This window comes from Bactrocera latifrons, unplaced genomic scaffold (assembly GCF_001853355.1).
Source record: "Bactrocera latifrons isolate USDA-ARS-PBARC rearing strain unplaced genomic scaffold, ASM185335v1 scaffold_66, whole genome shotgun sequence".
Classification (NCBI taxonomy): domain Eukaryota; kingdom Metazoa; phylum Arthropoda; class Insecta; order Diptera; family Tephritidae; genus Bactrocera; species Bactrocera latifrons.
Window position 1 is genome coordinate 1,470,976 of NW_017537334.1, and position 15,084 is coordinate 1,486,059.

Consider the following 15,084-nt stretch of genomic DNA (forward strand, 5'->3'; position numbering starts at 1 on the left):
TGTCGCAGTTTTTCACCGAGAAACCGGAAAAATTTTACAATGGTAATTTAACTGATAATCAACATGTCAATAAAAGAAAAAAAATTGTGTTTGAGAGTCGACGATTTACAGTCAGTGCTCCTAGTGGCATTATTGGAATATCGGAAGGATCAGTGAAAACCAGTTAGAAAGATCATTTGAGCCTAAGAAAAGTGAAACCATGATTGGTCACTCAATTAAAAATTTTAAAATTATGAGCAAAGTCTCACTATGTTTTGCTCATAGTAAAATACTATTTGTGAATTAGAAAAACTTAATTTCACTTAAACTAATGATAGCCAATTGGTTTATTTTSATTAACCTTCGAGACTTGATATTTAATTTTATCTCTAGAAAACTTTTATCTCTTCTATTTCTAGAAACAAGATCTCACTGGCACTCAAAATACTTATATACCTTGACTTAAGTGAATTTTAGCTCTTTTTGTAACTTACTATATCCATTACACTTATTTATAAATAAATACTATATTAAACAAACTGGAAAAACAAAACTGAGGTATCTGAAATTATGTATTAAATGTATTTGCAAAGACATATAATAGCAAAAATGTGATTATAAAAATTAAATTACGTTTGTTATTCTCATATTTTACAAATTTCGTCAAGAGTCAATTATTTGTAAAAGCAGGCAATTTAAATATTAACGGTATTAAATGTCAAAAATATGATATTCAAGAAAACCTATTCCAATTGTATTATTAATACGCCTTATCACTCAGAATATGTATTAAATTACAAAATTACCCAATTATAATGCAAATTTTATTTCTGCAAACTTTTTATATCAATTTACATTAAATTAATTAAAACGTTGCGATTGTGAAAAACAGCACACTCGTTTAAAATTAATGAAAAAGCTTACGCCGTCTTCCTCCATGCCTTTCAAGCATTTAAATGTTATTAAATAACCTGGTCATATGACACATACATATGTAAACCACTACACACAAAATAAGTGCAAATAATAAATGCAATCGCTTGTGGATTAAAAAATATATTGGTGAAGTGTATTCTAAGAAATAAGACACTTAAAAAATGTTTCGCAAAGCAAAACATACATACATATAAAAGCAAATTTATGAAAAGCAGCACAACAAAAAAAAACAAAAAAGAAAACAAAAAAAAAAGGAAATATATTAACTTCGTTTGCACCAAGGAATACCTGGAGCTATACTTGGATAAGGCTAAGTGTCAAACTTCGGGAATATCATATCTCGTCAAATAAAAAAGAAGAAATACAAGGACTGCATTTTGATCTTTCAGTTTGTATGGGAGTTATTTGCTATAGCGGTACGATCTGAACAATTCCTCCGGTGCTTATATTCAGATTCAATTTCAGGTCGATTTCTTGCTAAATAAAATATTTTTTATATATGCAAGGATTGGATTTTTCAGTGTATATCGGAGCTAAATGATACAGTGGCCTGATAATGGTGGTTCGACAAATGAGCAGCTTCKTGGGGAGAAAAGAAAGTGTGCCAAATTCCAGAGCGATATCGAATAAACTAAGGGATTATTTCGCGCATACACTGTCGGATAGGCAGACGCATATGGCTATATGGACTCAGTTCAACAGGCTGATCATTTTTACATACATGTACTTATGATGTTTCTGACGTTTCCTTCTGGCTATTGCAAACTTCGTTCCAAACTTAAGTAACCTATTCATGGTATAAAMATTAATGAAAAATAAATAAAAATCCAAATATCGCTTTTTCGCGCCCGCCACCAATTAGTTAGTTGAAAGCTATAAATTATTACGYTAAGAAATCTTAAAAACACTTTAAATACACACCCATACAAATAAATGCCAGCCATTAGGCACAGATATGTGTCCATAAAAGGCTATTAAGCATTTAAACGTGACTGCGGCTACGGTCTGCTTTTAGTCAACTGACAGTTGTATGCAAATGACAATCAAACGCCATGTTAGGTGTCAATTAATTGTTATGGATCGTCATTGATACGCGATAAATTTAAAATTGACTCAAATCGCTTTGAAAAACTTAGTAGCGACCGGCGGCCGAGCGAAATCACGTTTCTTCATGCAACAAGATGCAAATTATTAGTTGTTGTAGTACGAATAACCAGGTGACCACAGCGCGGCTTTGCATGCTAATGCAAGGCAAATGCAAAGATTTATGAAAATAGGYACAAATTTGTTAATTTGTGGGCGATTTAATTTGATATATTATTTTTTTTTTAATTTGGTATATGTTGTTTGTAATTTGTTTTTTCTCCCGCTCTTAAACAACACGACATTGCATTAAAGCACATACACAAACACAACAAAATGTTTGAAGACAATTTTATAATTTTTTTTGTTATTGTTTTAATGTTGTTATGTGGGTGCAAGTGCATTCGAGCACCCTCGTGTATTCGCACTTTGACAGCCAGCAAGCGCTTGAGTGTCTAATTGTTATTTATGTCATTACTGACATTTGACACTACTTAGTGCGCACGAGTCATTCGGTCGCGAGTATATGTTTCACCTTCAGATTAAGTCATTTACAAGACGCTTGCTTTTGGCTTTTTCGTTATACACTCATTTTATACTTTTTTTTAAGACATCAACTGATTTAATCTTTACTTTAATTGATTTTGTTCGGTGTTGTGTGTTTATGTGGAGTTAATTTATATTTTGTGTCTCTTTACTGCAACAAAGTCTTTAAATATATAAATTAAATAATATTTGATATAATAAATAAATATATAAAAATCTAAAAGCGTTTAATAGAAATTTTTTCAACACTACACAAACTATGACAAATAAATATTAATTTTGCTGAATATTTAAGAATTTTTTGAAACGTATTAAAAAATATTCGATTCAAATATTAATTGTATATTTATAAAAATTATACATCCAATAAATTGTATATTGTACTTACTTGGCGTTTCACTAAAAACTTCAGAGTTGGTTCAGTCAAAAATCTGCAATAAAATTTATTTCAAAATCGACATTAGTTTATTTTGTTTTTATAAAATTAATATTTAAGATGCAATTGAAAGTTCGAAGAATTTATGTTGAAATATACAATTCATTTGAACGCTGATACCATACTCGATAGCTGCTTCATCATAGGTATTATCTGACATGTTTTCACATTTCGACAATGTAGAGCTTATTTGAACTAAAAAGTTGTACATTATCATATCCGTCATTATTAGTACTATCCTTTATCATTACTATTTCCTAATGGCGGAACTTGCCAATTTTCAAACGGATTCAGACGATGTCATTGAATAAAAGTCACGAAAAATCAATATCGATATCGCATTTCAATTGTGCTAATGCCTTTCAATACAAATCATTATTATTTTATCAAACATTACCAAATTACTTGGTAGTCTAGCATATGAAGAACCCATGACATTTCTTTATTACATACGGAATACAATAATGCCATGGTTTTTAACATTTCGAACTAACACTTTTTTGGCCAAACCCAGAAAAAATTGGGTTTCTCATTTATTTTCGTATGTTATCATTCATATGCATTTGATATGACAACAAAACCTATTAACTGTCTGTGAGTCCAAAAAAGCACAAAAGCGTTCACTAGGTTCTCARCCATTTTTTTCGTCAAATTTATAAACCTATATATCGTCGGTAGTTATAATGCTCTCCATGAATGTAGGTTCGCAATTCGCATGATCAAGCATGCCCAAAGAGGCCTATTYACGCTACTCTTTTTGAAAAAAATTCAACTTTATCGGGACGAGTCAAGCAAGAACACGTTTTATACCCAAAATATTCACCAAAAATCATTCGAACGGACTCGTGAAAGATATAGGGCTCTCTTGCCATCTTAGAGCAAATATTGTTTGCTTGACGAYTTCCAAGCACCATGTCCTTCACTTTTTAATATGTTTATCAGTAGAAGAGGTCGAAGGTCGTCCAGAACGAGGCATGTGTTCAACGATATCTCGACCGTCTTTGAAGGCTTTGTACCTCTTCTTGCGGTTTGAATATTTCACATTACTTAAATTTTAGTCCCATCTGTTGTAAATACGTAATATCCAAGCCCATCTTTGAGAATTATTATTCATAATGCTTTAACTACGGTATTAAAGACCAATTTAGTCACGGTGGAGACATCTATTTCGGGCATATATCATATACCATAACTGCCAAGTTAAAACAATTCGATTTTATGTCAACCATAAAATAATAGCATATATGTACATCAAAATCAATAACACTTGAATGTTTAAAAAAGGTTATAAGCAAATTGAAAAAAGATATAAAATAATTAGTTTTAAGAAATTCCTTAGGGATTTAGTACTCTGACTTATCTCATCTTATTAAAAATTGTAAAGCCACAAATTTASTTTTTGACAATTACCTATAAATTTTAAATATTGGGTTTAATTAAAGTGCAAATGAAGGCATAAATTTTAKTTACATTCCTTAGTAATAAACCAAYATTCTAACATTGAAATAAATGAGAAGTCAATGTGGATTAGAAAAGATGTTTAATAATTATATAAATATTTCAATTAGGAAAGTCAAATTGGTTCAGYAATAGTTATAAATTTAACTAACTAATTAGTCTCTATATTAATGTTAAATACCTACATATGTATTTAATCAAATAGTTTAATAATTATGCCATGTGYCTTCACTGGTCCTTGTGATTAAATTACAAACAGACTTCATATATCTTTTCACATTTATAACTGTATAACTCATTACACTATAAATTTAACAAAATATTAAAAAAAAGTAATCATATTAAAATATTTCATTGTCTTAGTTAGCATAAAATATGACAAAACAATTTAACTAGCTTCTCCAACAAAGCCACAAAATTAATAACATTAAAGCAATATTACAAAGTATTTAAATGAACTTCGGTGAGCACCGTTCAAAGGCAAAAAATTATTGTTTTATTCTGCCCTCGAAGTAATAAGTTTTGTTTTCAATTATGTTGTGTTCTCAGAAATTGCTCAAACCACTTTCCACTTCAAGATAATTAATTTGCATGGTTACAGAGAAATATGCTAAACACATGCTTAATGAAATTTGTGCTGACAAAGCTCAATCGTCAAAGGCGAGTTTTCATTAAAATTGATATGAATTAAAAAGTGTTGTTATTTACACAGAATTTTTATTATTATATTAAAGATTTCAAGTATTGTGGACTGGGTACTTTTGTTTCTGCTKTTTGAAGCATAAAATCGTGAAAGGTCTCTACGAGACTAAAAAAAGCATGAATTYAAATTTTGCTATATTATGAATAATTTTGGATTGCTGACTCTAGTACTCTGTAATCCGCTACGAATTATAAAACCGATATGGCAATTTGAAAGAAAATAAAAAATTGATTTCATGGTGTTATATTTTTTTATCTGCAAGGTCATTATGACAAATATTACTTTGATCTATAAGTACAATAAATTTCAATAATTTTACGAGTATATACTGCATATTCATCATTACTCTGGATCTTATGAACTTTGGTATTCAAGCTCTATGTACTATATGTAGTAAAAATATCCATGGGTATAGTTGTTTTGTACGGGAACTCTCATCWAAACGGTTRTTTTTCGTTSAGAATAAAKAATTSTTCTGATAAGTATTTAKCATTATTTGTGAAACTGGAGCATAAAAATATGTTCCAAAACTGTCAAATTTCTATTTGATGGAAACCAATAAGTATCAAAGACCTTATAATTATTCGTCTGGAAATAATTTATAACTCACTGTTACTTACTTATTCAGGTGGATCAAAAAAGTTATTATTTTTTTCATTTTATACTCTAAATTGGTGGGTAGACAACTAAAAAAAAATTCTCTCCAAGTATTAGCTCTTAATATTAATAGCAAGATCGCTTTTCGATTTTCTATTTTKTCTTTATTATTGGAAAGAAATGGATTGCATTGGATTCACATCGCAGTATCTGCTTTTTGATTAAAAAAAATTTCGTCATGAGGCATTTTTCCGAGTTTCTTGGCCCATTGTATATTCCACAAATGTGAGGTATTAGAAGCTTTAAGACACATTGGTGTAAAGATTTACTTTTTGCCTTAAATCATTTTCATTGGGATTCCTGGTTAAATTTTCCCATATATACTAACCGCTTAAAACTTATAAATCTGTGCTACACTCTCCAGTCGTAGGAAATGCTTGATATAATATTTCTTGCAAAGCTTATGGATGGATCAACCAGGTTACTTATACTTAGACTTATATTTATACTTATACATATACTTATACTTATACTTATACCTATACTTATACTTATACTTATACTTATACTATACCTACACTTATACTTATACTTATACTTATACTTATACTTATACTTATACTTATACTAAATAAGTGCAGAAAAAAAAAATTAAATTTGTTATGTACAATATTTAAGGGGGTTTTCAATAGTAAGGTTTGCCATTTCATCACGGAAACATATACGATCCAACAACGAGTCGGAGTTATTAAAATTTACTTCCGAAATTCGGAGTYAGTGGCCGAAGAGTTAGTAGACAAATTATTATACGATAAGTTGTCTTTGAGCTTTGTCTAATTTTGAATAGTGGCGAATGGAGCAAAAAATTGATGTAATATAGTGAAACACCATCAAATAGGGATAGCACAGTGCTTTTTTAATTTTATTCTCTTTCACCGCGTTTTTCTTTTCCGTTTTCGAATTTCAAATTTAATATCACTTATTAACTTTGTTGTTAATTTTCGATTCAAAGCTAAGCGAGCAAAGAACCGCCGAATGGAAAATGGCTTTAGCAATGTGAAAAATGTATAACAATAAGAAATTTGATCAGCAATTTTAAKGAAATTATTTTGGWTTATTATTGCTYAATACGTTTATTTGATTAATCCAKAAGGARCTTGCAGAAATKTAAAAWCACAAAATATTATTCAAATTATTGCCTGCTCAAGTGGTTTAAGTGACTCAAGGGTACAGCAATTCTGATGGATTTGGGAATTGCTGTCAGCAAATAACCAAGCAAAATAAACATGAAGTTATTAAAAAATAATCTCAATTTCGCTTGTTYATTATGCATCCCCTAAAAGCACCGATTTTTTGTTCTTGCTTTGTTTTACGTTTTCGATAAGCTGAAACTGTGTGGGCAGTAAGAAGTACATCTGACATTGAATTYCATTATGAAGCCTTTTATTAAATACATATATGCATGTATAATATTAATGAAAAATGTGTATTCATTAGACTCCGTGATGGYGACGAGACTAAACAATACGAAATGCCGCCACAAAGCGCAATCATTCAAAAATAGAAACTCACGCTCGCTGATAACAAAACATTCGGGCTGGGGAGCTGTGTTTTCCAAAGCGCTACATTTGAACAGAGTTCGGCCGATTTTCGCAAAATACAAAGTTTCATTTTTTTTTTGTGAAGCGGCTTGTATGTGTCAGTGTTTATTGACACAAACTAAATTATTGACAAAAATTTTGAATATTTTCGATTTTACTAGTTGTTGGTTTTGCATTGTCGCCTTCACAGTCGCATTGGCAATAAAAGTTTATGCCGGCAATTATGATTGTTGGAGGTCATTTTTGGAGACGTTGTACGTGCCTGTGCGACTGGCCGACTGTCCGAGTGGCTGRCTCGCTTGTAAGGCAATTTAATTAGCATTTTTAATTGAAACTGTTTTATGATCCTTTCAACAGCTCGACGGCTCAGCAATTTTGTATGCAAACATATTATTTATGAATGTATGTATATGTTTTAAGAGTGTTTGTTTGTGTTTGCACTTTGCATAAATCGCAGTGGACTGTACTTTTTTCGGTGTCATAATTTTATGCTGCCACTTGAATGTGCCATTCACAAAAAATGTGAAGCTGTATGCACGAGTGTGTATGTAGATTTATTTTTGTAAGATCTGTGTGCGTCCGCGAATAGGCCACACAGACGTGACAAATATGGTAAATATGGTATGTTTGGCATCCTCACTCAAAGTTTGCTGTTTGTTTATGCWTTGAAGAAACAAATGCCAAAAAATCTTTATGCGTAAGTGTGTGCGTTTRTGTAGGAATGTATTAAAATTTGTTTTTGGCTCTGTAGGCTACAAGTAAGGTCTCGAAAAGTTTTCCTTGTCGGCATATTTGTCGAAACTGCAAATATTTTGCATTTTAAATGACGCGTTTTGACAGCGGCTGCTRAAGTTAGGCGGAAACCGTTACTTTTTTTTAATTATTCCTTTTTTACAAAGTGTTGCGTTTGCCWGTTAGAGCGTGACTTTTAAAAATGCCATAATTGAAAGATTTTTGTGAATGGCAAACAAACCAACAAGCGGAGGGCATGAACAAATGGCGGCCTCATTTGATATTTGCCGTTTTTAAGTGATAAAGCAAATGCATTAGTGRAAAATGTGAAAATGATAAATTAAAAATGTGTATATATAATATGAAGAAATTTACAGTTTAAGTATTCAATTTAGGAATTGCGAAAAAATTGATAATAAATATCTTTGGTAGTTGTAGACTTAGCTTAACAATAGTAAAACATAATTCTACCTCTATTCAAAACATAAGAGCGCTCATATGTATTATCCGAAATTGGCAACGAATCTCGAATGTTCTTTTTATTTAGTATTATTTGACATTTCATAATGGAACGATTTACGCCTAAACAACTTTTGCAAAGCGTTCAACTTTAGTACGAATACTCACGTTCTGTAAAGATTGTGTTTCGTGCACTTTTTGCACTCADTCCCGAAACCCAACACTCATTAYTGGATATTAATTSACCGAATAGATCACGTCCAGCACGCAGTGAAGAAAATATAGCATATAAGACCCTGTCGAGTCGATTCGGCGCCGTTCGCAGCAACTCGKACTGACGTATGAAACGCTTTGGCGCATTTTATGTCGAGATCTTAAATTGAAAGCTGTGCCACTCRACTTTCCCAAGCGACATCGCTTCGCGCTTGGGCTCTTGAAAAGTTTTAAGAATATTTGAAGTTTTATAATAAGTAAATAAGCAAAAATGCCACATTTTGGAAAAAGAGCAAACTGAAGAGTTTAAAAAAAACCGTCATTTCATTTAGAAAAAACAACGGTTTGGTGACAAGCTAATTTTGATGAAGCACCAAAAACGTGTGATATTACACCGTTAGACTTTTTCCTGTGRGAATATTTAAAACCTAAAGTCTATGCGGACAATCTCGCTGCGATCCAGGCCTTGGAGCAAAACATCACACGTGTCAGTAACCAGTCGAAATRCTCGAATAAGTCATAGAAAACTGGACTCAACGGATGGATCATCTGAGACATAGCGGCGGGCAACATTTTAAAGAGATAGTCKTCAAACAATAAATGCCAAAGAATGTTCTTTGGWATGAAAATAAACATTCCCCATTAAATTTGAAGTTTCTCTGCTTTTTTTTATAAGTAGGAAATCTCAAAATGAGATTTAAATCTTATTTTCTGAAAGATTCTTCCGTAGATGTTTTCATCGAAATCGAAATCTCCAAATCTCAAATATTCTTACAAAAAAGTGCCGCAACATTTAAAAAGCACTCAGAACCAGAAAGCAAACTTAAATTGAAGTAAAATTAAACAATTTGAAAAACATTTGTTTTTAATTATGGCTTTTAGCGGAGCATATAAGGCAACAAAATGCGAAAAGCAAAACAAAAAAAAATAATTTTTGTGCAAAAAATAAATATTTATTAAAAAGATGCAAAAACAAAAACAAAAAAAAAAATTATCCCATATTGAAACATTTCCTTAATAATTTCGGAAAAATTTTGACTACATACATTTGTGTCTATGTACATACATACATAGAAATCGACCATCGCGGGGAACCGATATTAAAAGCGCTCACAATAAACACATTTCGCTGTCTATAAATACTCGCTGAGTTATTGGCATTGCCTTAATTGAAAGACTTTGATTTTATTTGAATTCGTTGTGGGCACCAGCTTACGCATATGGGCATGCGACGCAATTCAAAATGTAAATACACATCGACAATATCGAACTGTCAGCGTTTCAGCTATTGCACACACGAAAATAGAATCCAAAACATTAAAGCGATGACAACCGGATCAGATCAGGGTATAGACAACGCAACCAATACTTGTAAATTGTTGAGAATTATTGGAGAGAGCGCCAATTATTGATTTGAATGGAGCGTTGGACTCGTCTCTAGCACCCTCTACCCTACTCTGCATGAATACATTCATATAAATATGCAGAAATATTTCTGTACGTGTATATGTTTGTATATGTAATTTAGGAAAAGCCAATAATTAATTGGAAAAGGAAACTGAATCACTACCGCCGTTTACCGTCAGTTGCAGCGCTGCCGTCCAAATCAGTTAATTAAAAGATATGCCACCGTATCCACCACCACACTCAGCGGCAGCATGAAAAAATTAATGAAAAGAGGCGAAAATCAATAATATTTAGAGCTGCTTAGATGTGGGAAAGCGTATAATAAAGTATAGTATAGCTACAAATACAAAGAATGTCGACGGCAATTATGATTTATACGGCTGTTTGTGTTTTCAGGGTATACAGACGTACAGTATATATGGACATACATATTTATGTGTAGAGCGTACGTGAATACATACCGACATTTGTGCTTACAACAGCTTCGMTGCCTGTGTGTATGTTTGTATGTGATTACAAATGTGTCGTTTGTTTTGTAGTTTGGTCTCGGAGGCCATTAGTCAGTTTTTAATTTAGGCGAATTACTAGCAATAGCAMAACAACTTGAATGAAATATTTAAATATTACATACATGTATATATGCATATATCCATACAAATATATAAATAGTTCTTCCATATGAATGGATTTCGGAAATACAAGAAATTATCTCATATATGTACATAAATATTTTCGGATTTATTTTCGAACGCTTTTTATTAAGCTTATCATAAAGCTTGTAACGCAAAGAAGKAAACGTCAGGCACCCTACAAAATGTACGTATACATATGCATATACAAATGATCAAAGTGTCGCTTTTCGATTTCTGAGATATCGAACTGAAATTTTGCATTCGCGTTTTGCCTTCAAGAAGCAGCTCATTTGTTGGAACAGTCGATATTCAATCACTATAGCATATGGCTGCCATACAAACTGAACAATAGCAATTAAGTTCTTGTAAGGAATTTTTTGTATTGGTAAAGGATATAGCTGTTTTCTATTCAAAATTAACTTTTCAAAATTTTTGAAAAATTGGAACTCAAGATTTATTTGAATTTTGACTCAAGCTTCTCTGCCTGTTAGTTGATTAAACGTTTTTTTTTTTTTTGAGTTTTCGAATAAATCAGCTTTTTAATGAGCAAAATACATTCGAGTCTTTGCTATTGCCCACAGATGACATATTTGTGGTAGTAATATAGTACTTAGGTTGCCACTTATTTTTCGGGATTATAAAACAAAAAATAGATAATAATTATAGAAAATCAATTTAGTGATTTTTAAAATATTTTAAATTAAAATCTATATACTTTTTCATGCATTTGAACCCATTTTCGAAGCACTTTAGCCAGTCTGATTGAGGTGTCTCCAAAACATGCGTTCTGAATGCATAAACCGCCTCTTCAGGTGTCTCAAAACATTGGCCTATTAGTTTATCTTTCTCGTATGGAAATAAAAGAAGGACAGTGCTCAAAAGTGCAGTTGTTTCCGTAGATGTGTGAAAGTTTGCATTGTCGTGTCGGGGTGAACTTTCTTAGAAGTGCTTCGTGCGGTTGGTTAAATTCGGCACATCTTGAAACACCCATAAAATCGTCTGCTCTTTACTTTCGTGCGCACACCTGGAAACCAATGTTTCATCATCTAACTCAATTTCATAGAAATGTTTCGAAGCACCGCTTTCGTATTTTTTAACACTGATGAGCGATCGACAAACTGTGTGTGCTCCATAGCGAACAAATATTTTTTACACTCAAATGTCCATGCAATATTAAATATTTGCTAGACCCACTAATGTCTATGGCTGTCTCAATCTCACAGCAAGTCACACTACGAATTGGTATTATTAGTTTGTTCAAAGCATAAATGGTTTCCGGAACAACAACCGATTTCGGTCGATCTAGACGAAACCCCTCTTGGTGTGATTTCCTACCTAGATTAAATTCTATATCTATCTATAAACACTGCCTTTAGATGGTTCGCCAAAATTTTAATTAAGTTCGTCGATCAACCGTTGCTGAGATAATTCATGTCGACTGTGGTGAAAAATAGTCSCGGGAAAATGTTCACGATTTAATTTCATTTTTTGACCAACATGAATATTTTAAATTACTGTAAACATCACAAGTAGCAAACGTACATATGTATGGCAAAACGTTCTAAGCATGTATAACTTCAAAAATGTCAAACTTTACGATAAAATTGTCTTTTGCCAGAGTGCAATACMAGGATTATCATTTCTTATGCTCATTACTAACAGAGAAATAATTTTCCCATATAATTTGCAAAAAACCAATTTTATTGAAAATCTTTTCGTATTTAAAAATCCAATTTTTGTACCTTTTTAAGAGTTATCCATTTATTCGCATGCATTATATTCATACAAATAAAATTGAGTCTTGCAAAAGGAAGTACATTCAAGCTTTTGTTACTGCCTTTCATAGCATGCGCCTCTTTAAATAAAATAAAAAATCAGGTAATGAAAAAAAAGTCTGCTTCGAAAATTTTTTTAGTAAAATTTTAAGATGACAATATGTTCATGCCTTTCTTAATTATAATCAAAAGAGAAAGCTTTTTATATAAACTTAAACAAAACCTAGGTATTTAGACATTTTTTCATTTGAAACCTATCCCGTTCACTTTGTTCTCATTATTTGGTTTGCCAGAGCTTACCGACTACCGAATCGAACAAGCAACCGCAGTAAATGCAATAGATTGGTAAATAAATAAATTGATGATATAAACGCAAGTAGATGTACCACTTCAATGAATTAACCATATATTCAAATTAGTTAAATCCTCTCCTACTTTTTTACCAGTATGTAAATTGTCTTATCAGCAAGGCAGTACGAAAGCCGCTGCCAAAAAATGTCGAATCAAAGACAACTTCTTGCTATTGCAGTTGACTTACTAGTGCACCAGCAATCTATGCTTTTAACCACTCTTAAAGTTGCAAAAAGCTGAGCTCACCATCTGAGAAGACATTAAATTTAACAGTTGATAAAATTTGGTCACAAAAGAATTAAGAGTATCGTATAGTCTCATAAAATTACATAATAAAACGCACCGTTGAGAGTTGTTACTGCGTAAACTTATTATTGTAGGTAATCCAACAACAGTTTTTTTAGACAAGTGTAAAAAATTAAAATTTTACGATGCATTATGAGTAACTGACAGCCCCCTAAATATATATTAGACATCTTCAGAAACTTTAGAATGATTTATAATACAAATAAAAATGTAATTTCATTACATTAATTCTTAATCGAACTAAAATCGAGTTGAAACTGAAATGYAACTCAGCGGATTGTTGTCCACCCAGTAAATTTGTATTTTTTTTAACTCTAACGATTGTTATCCAATCAGCTGATGAATTTTAATCATCAGAAAAATCACAATGAAGAACACAAACCATTATAACAGCTGATCGTTAATCAAGCATATCGTTAATCGAGTAKCTGGCTGTGTGAAAACTGCCAAAACCGGTTTCTCAAATATAAGTTTATTAAATTACTTTGGATGTGCGGCAAGGCCATTAGCTACCACAATTGTAAATAAAAATTAGCTTGAACGACCTGCTCARTTTTAGAAGTGTCATAAAATATAAAAAAACTTTAACCTAAAAACCCAATCAATCACTTGCAAACATAAAATTTCGGCACAATCAGGGGGTCGTGACAAAACTCACGTCAAAAGGTTGCGTTGCTAAAARTAAAAAGTAAACAGACAAACAAAACTAAAACCGCAAAGGTCCTACATACTTGCTTTTAATGACTTGCTCACAGCTGGACTGATAATGAGCGACCAGAATGTCAGCTCTACTGCGGGCTCAATGCATACATATGTATATTCCACTAAACTACTCAGTTATTTCTGACTTTTTAAACTTTTTATAGATTGTTTTGCTGGAATTAGTATATAGGAACATAAACAAAACTGACCTTAACTATTTTTAACGCCGTGAAACAGTTTTAGCAAAATTCTACGGTTATGGCCAGAGTACAAAAAACCCATTTCAAATTCTTTCTACGCAATAGAAAAATCCAAAACGGATCAGAACGTGCTTGGAAATAATAATTATATAAGGGGCATACCCATATATGTATGTATGGGTATTACTCATTCAAAAATTTTTAGAAGWCGTCGTGAATGTTTGCTGATGTGCTCGAATTTGGCATTCATCACTGATACTTCTACTCCTATAGTGATTATTAAGCAAATATGTACGATATTTAAGTGAGAATTTAACAAAGAATAGCACAYATACATACACATTCATACATATAATAAGACTTACAAATATATTACATATACATAATCAATAGAACATTCATGAATTATATTAAATTATATGTACATAAGTACACATGTGTGTTTGARAAACATCTGCATTTATTTTCCGCTTCGCTACCCGCGCTCCGGCCCACTTCACCACCGTGTAATTCAATATGCTCGCATTTCAGTGCTTATTCATTAACCTGCAATCATACGCATTTGTAGCGTCTCCTCAATTGAATTCCACTTTAATTCTTCTATTGTTCTTTTGTGCGGCCACTRCACACAARCACCAAACAGTCAGCCAGACAGACATGCCGCTTCGCTCTTCAACGCCGCCAACGCTTGTGCTGGTTGAGTTCACGGATATTCTACCGTGTTATTGCACAATAATGGGAATACCCAAGTGTGAAAGCATCTGGAGTTTGATAGTCGTGGCAATTTAATTGAAGTTGAAGTATTCTTTGAGTGCGACGGCAGGGGCGAGAGCGAGCGAAATTTGGTTTGTGCAGGATTCAGCGGTGTTGAGTCATAAGTGTTTTGAAATTGTTGTGCATATTACTTTTTAGATTTTTTTTTATTAGAAGAAGCGCGTATGGAATTAATAAGTTTTTTTTTTTTTTCT

General features: G+C 32.0%; 2 protein-coding genes across 2 annotated transcripts in view; one reads left to right on the forward strand and one right to left on the reverse strand.

Moving 5' to 3' along the window:
* LOC108975523 (synapsin-like) overlaps positions 1–15,084 on the forward strand; it is a 127,057-nt gene that overhangs the window by 74,427 nt on the left and 37,546 nt on the right. The gene's annotated exons all lie outside the window — the stretch shown is intronic.
* Positions 1–15,084, reverse strand: part of LOC108975525 (tissue inhibitor of metalloproteases) — a 54,496-nt gene that overhangs the window by 30,734 nt on the left and 8,678 nt on the right. Inside the window, exon 2 of the mRNA XM_018944064.1 lies at positions 2,933–2,975. The gene's annotated coding sequence lies outside the window, so the exon portion shown is untranslated. The remainder of the gene's footprint in view (positions 1–2,932; positions 2,976–15,084) is intronic.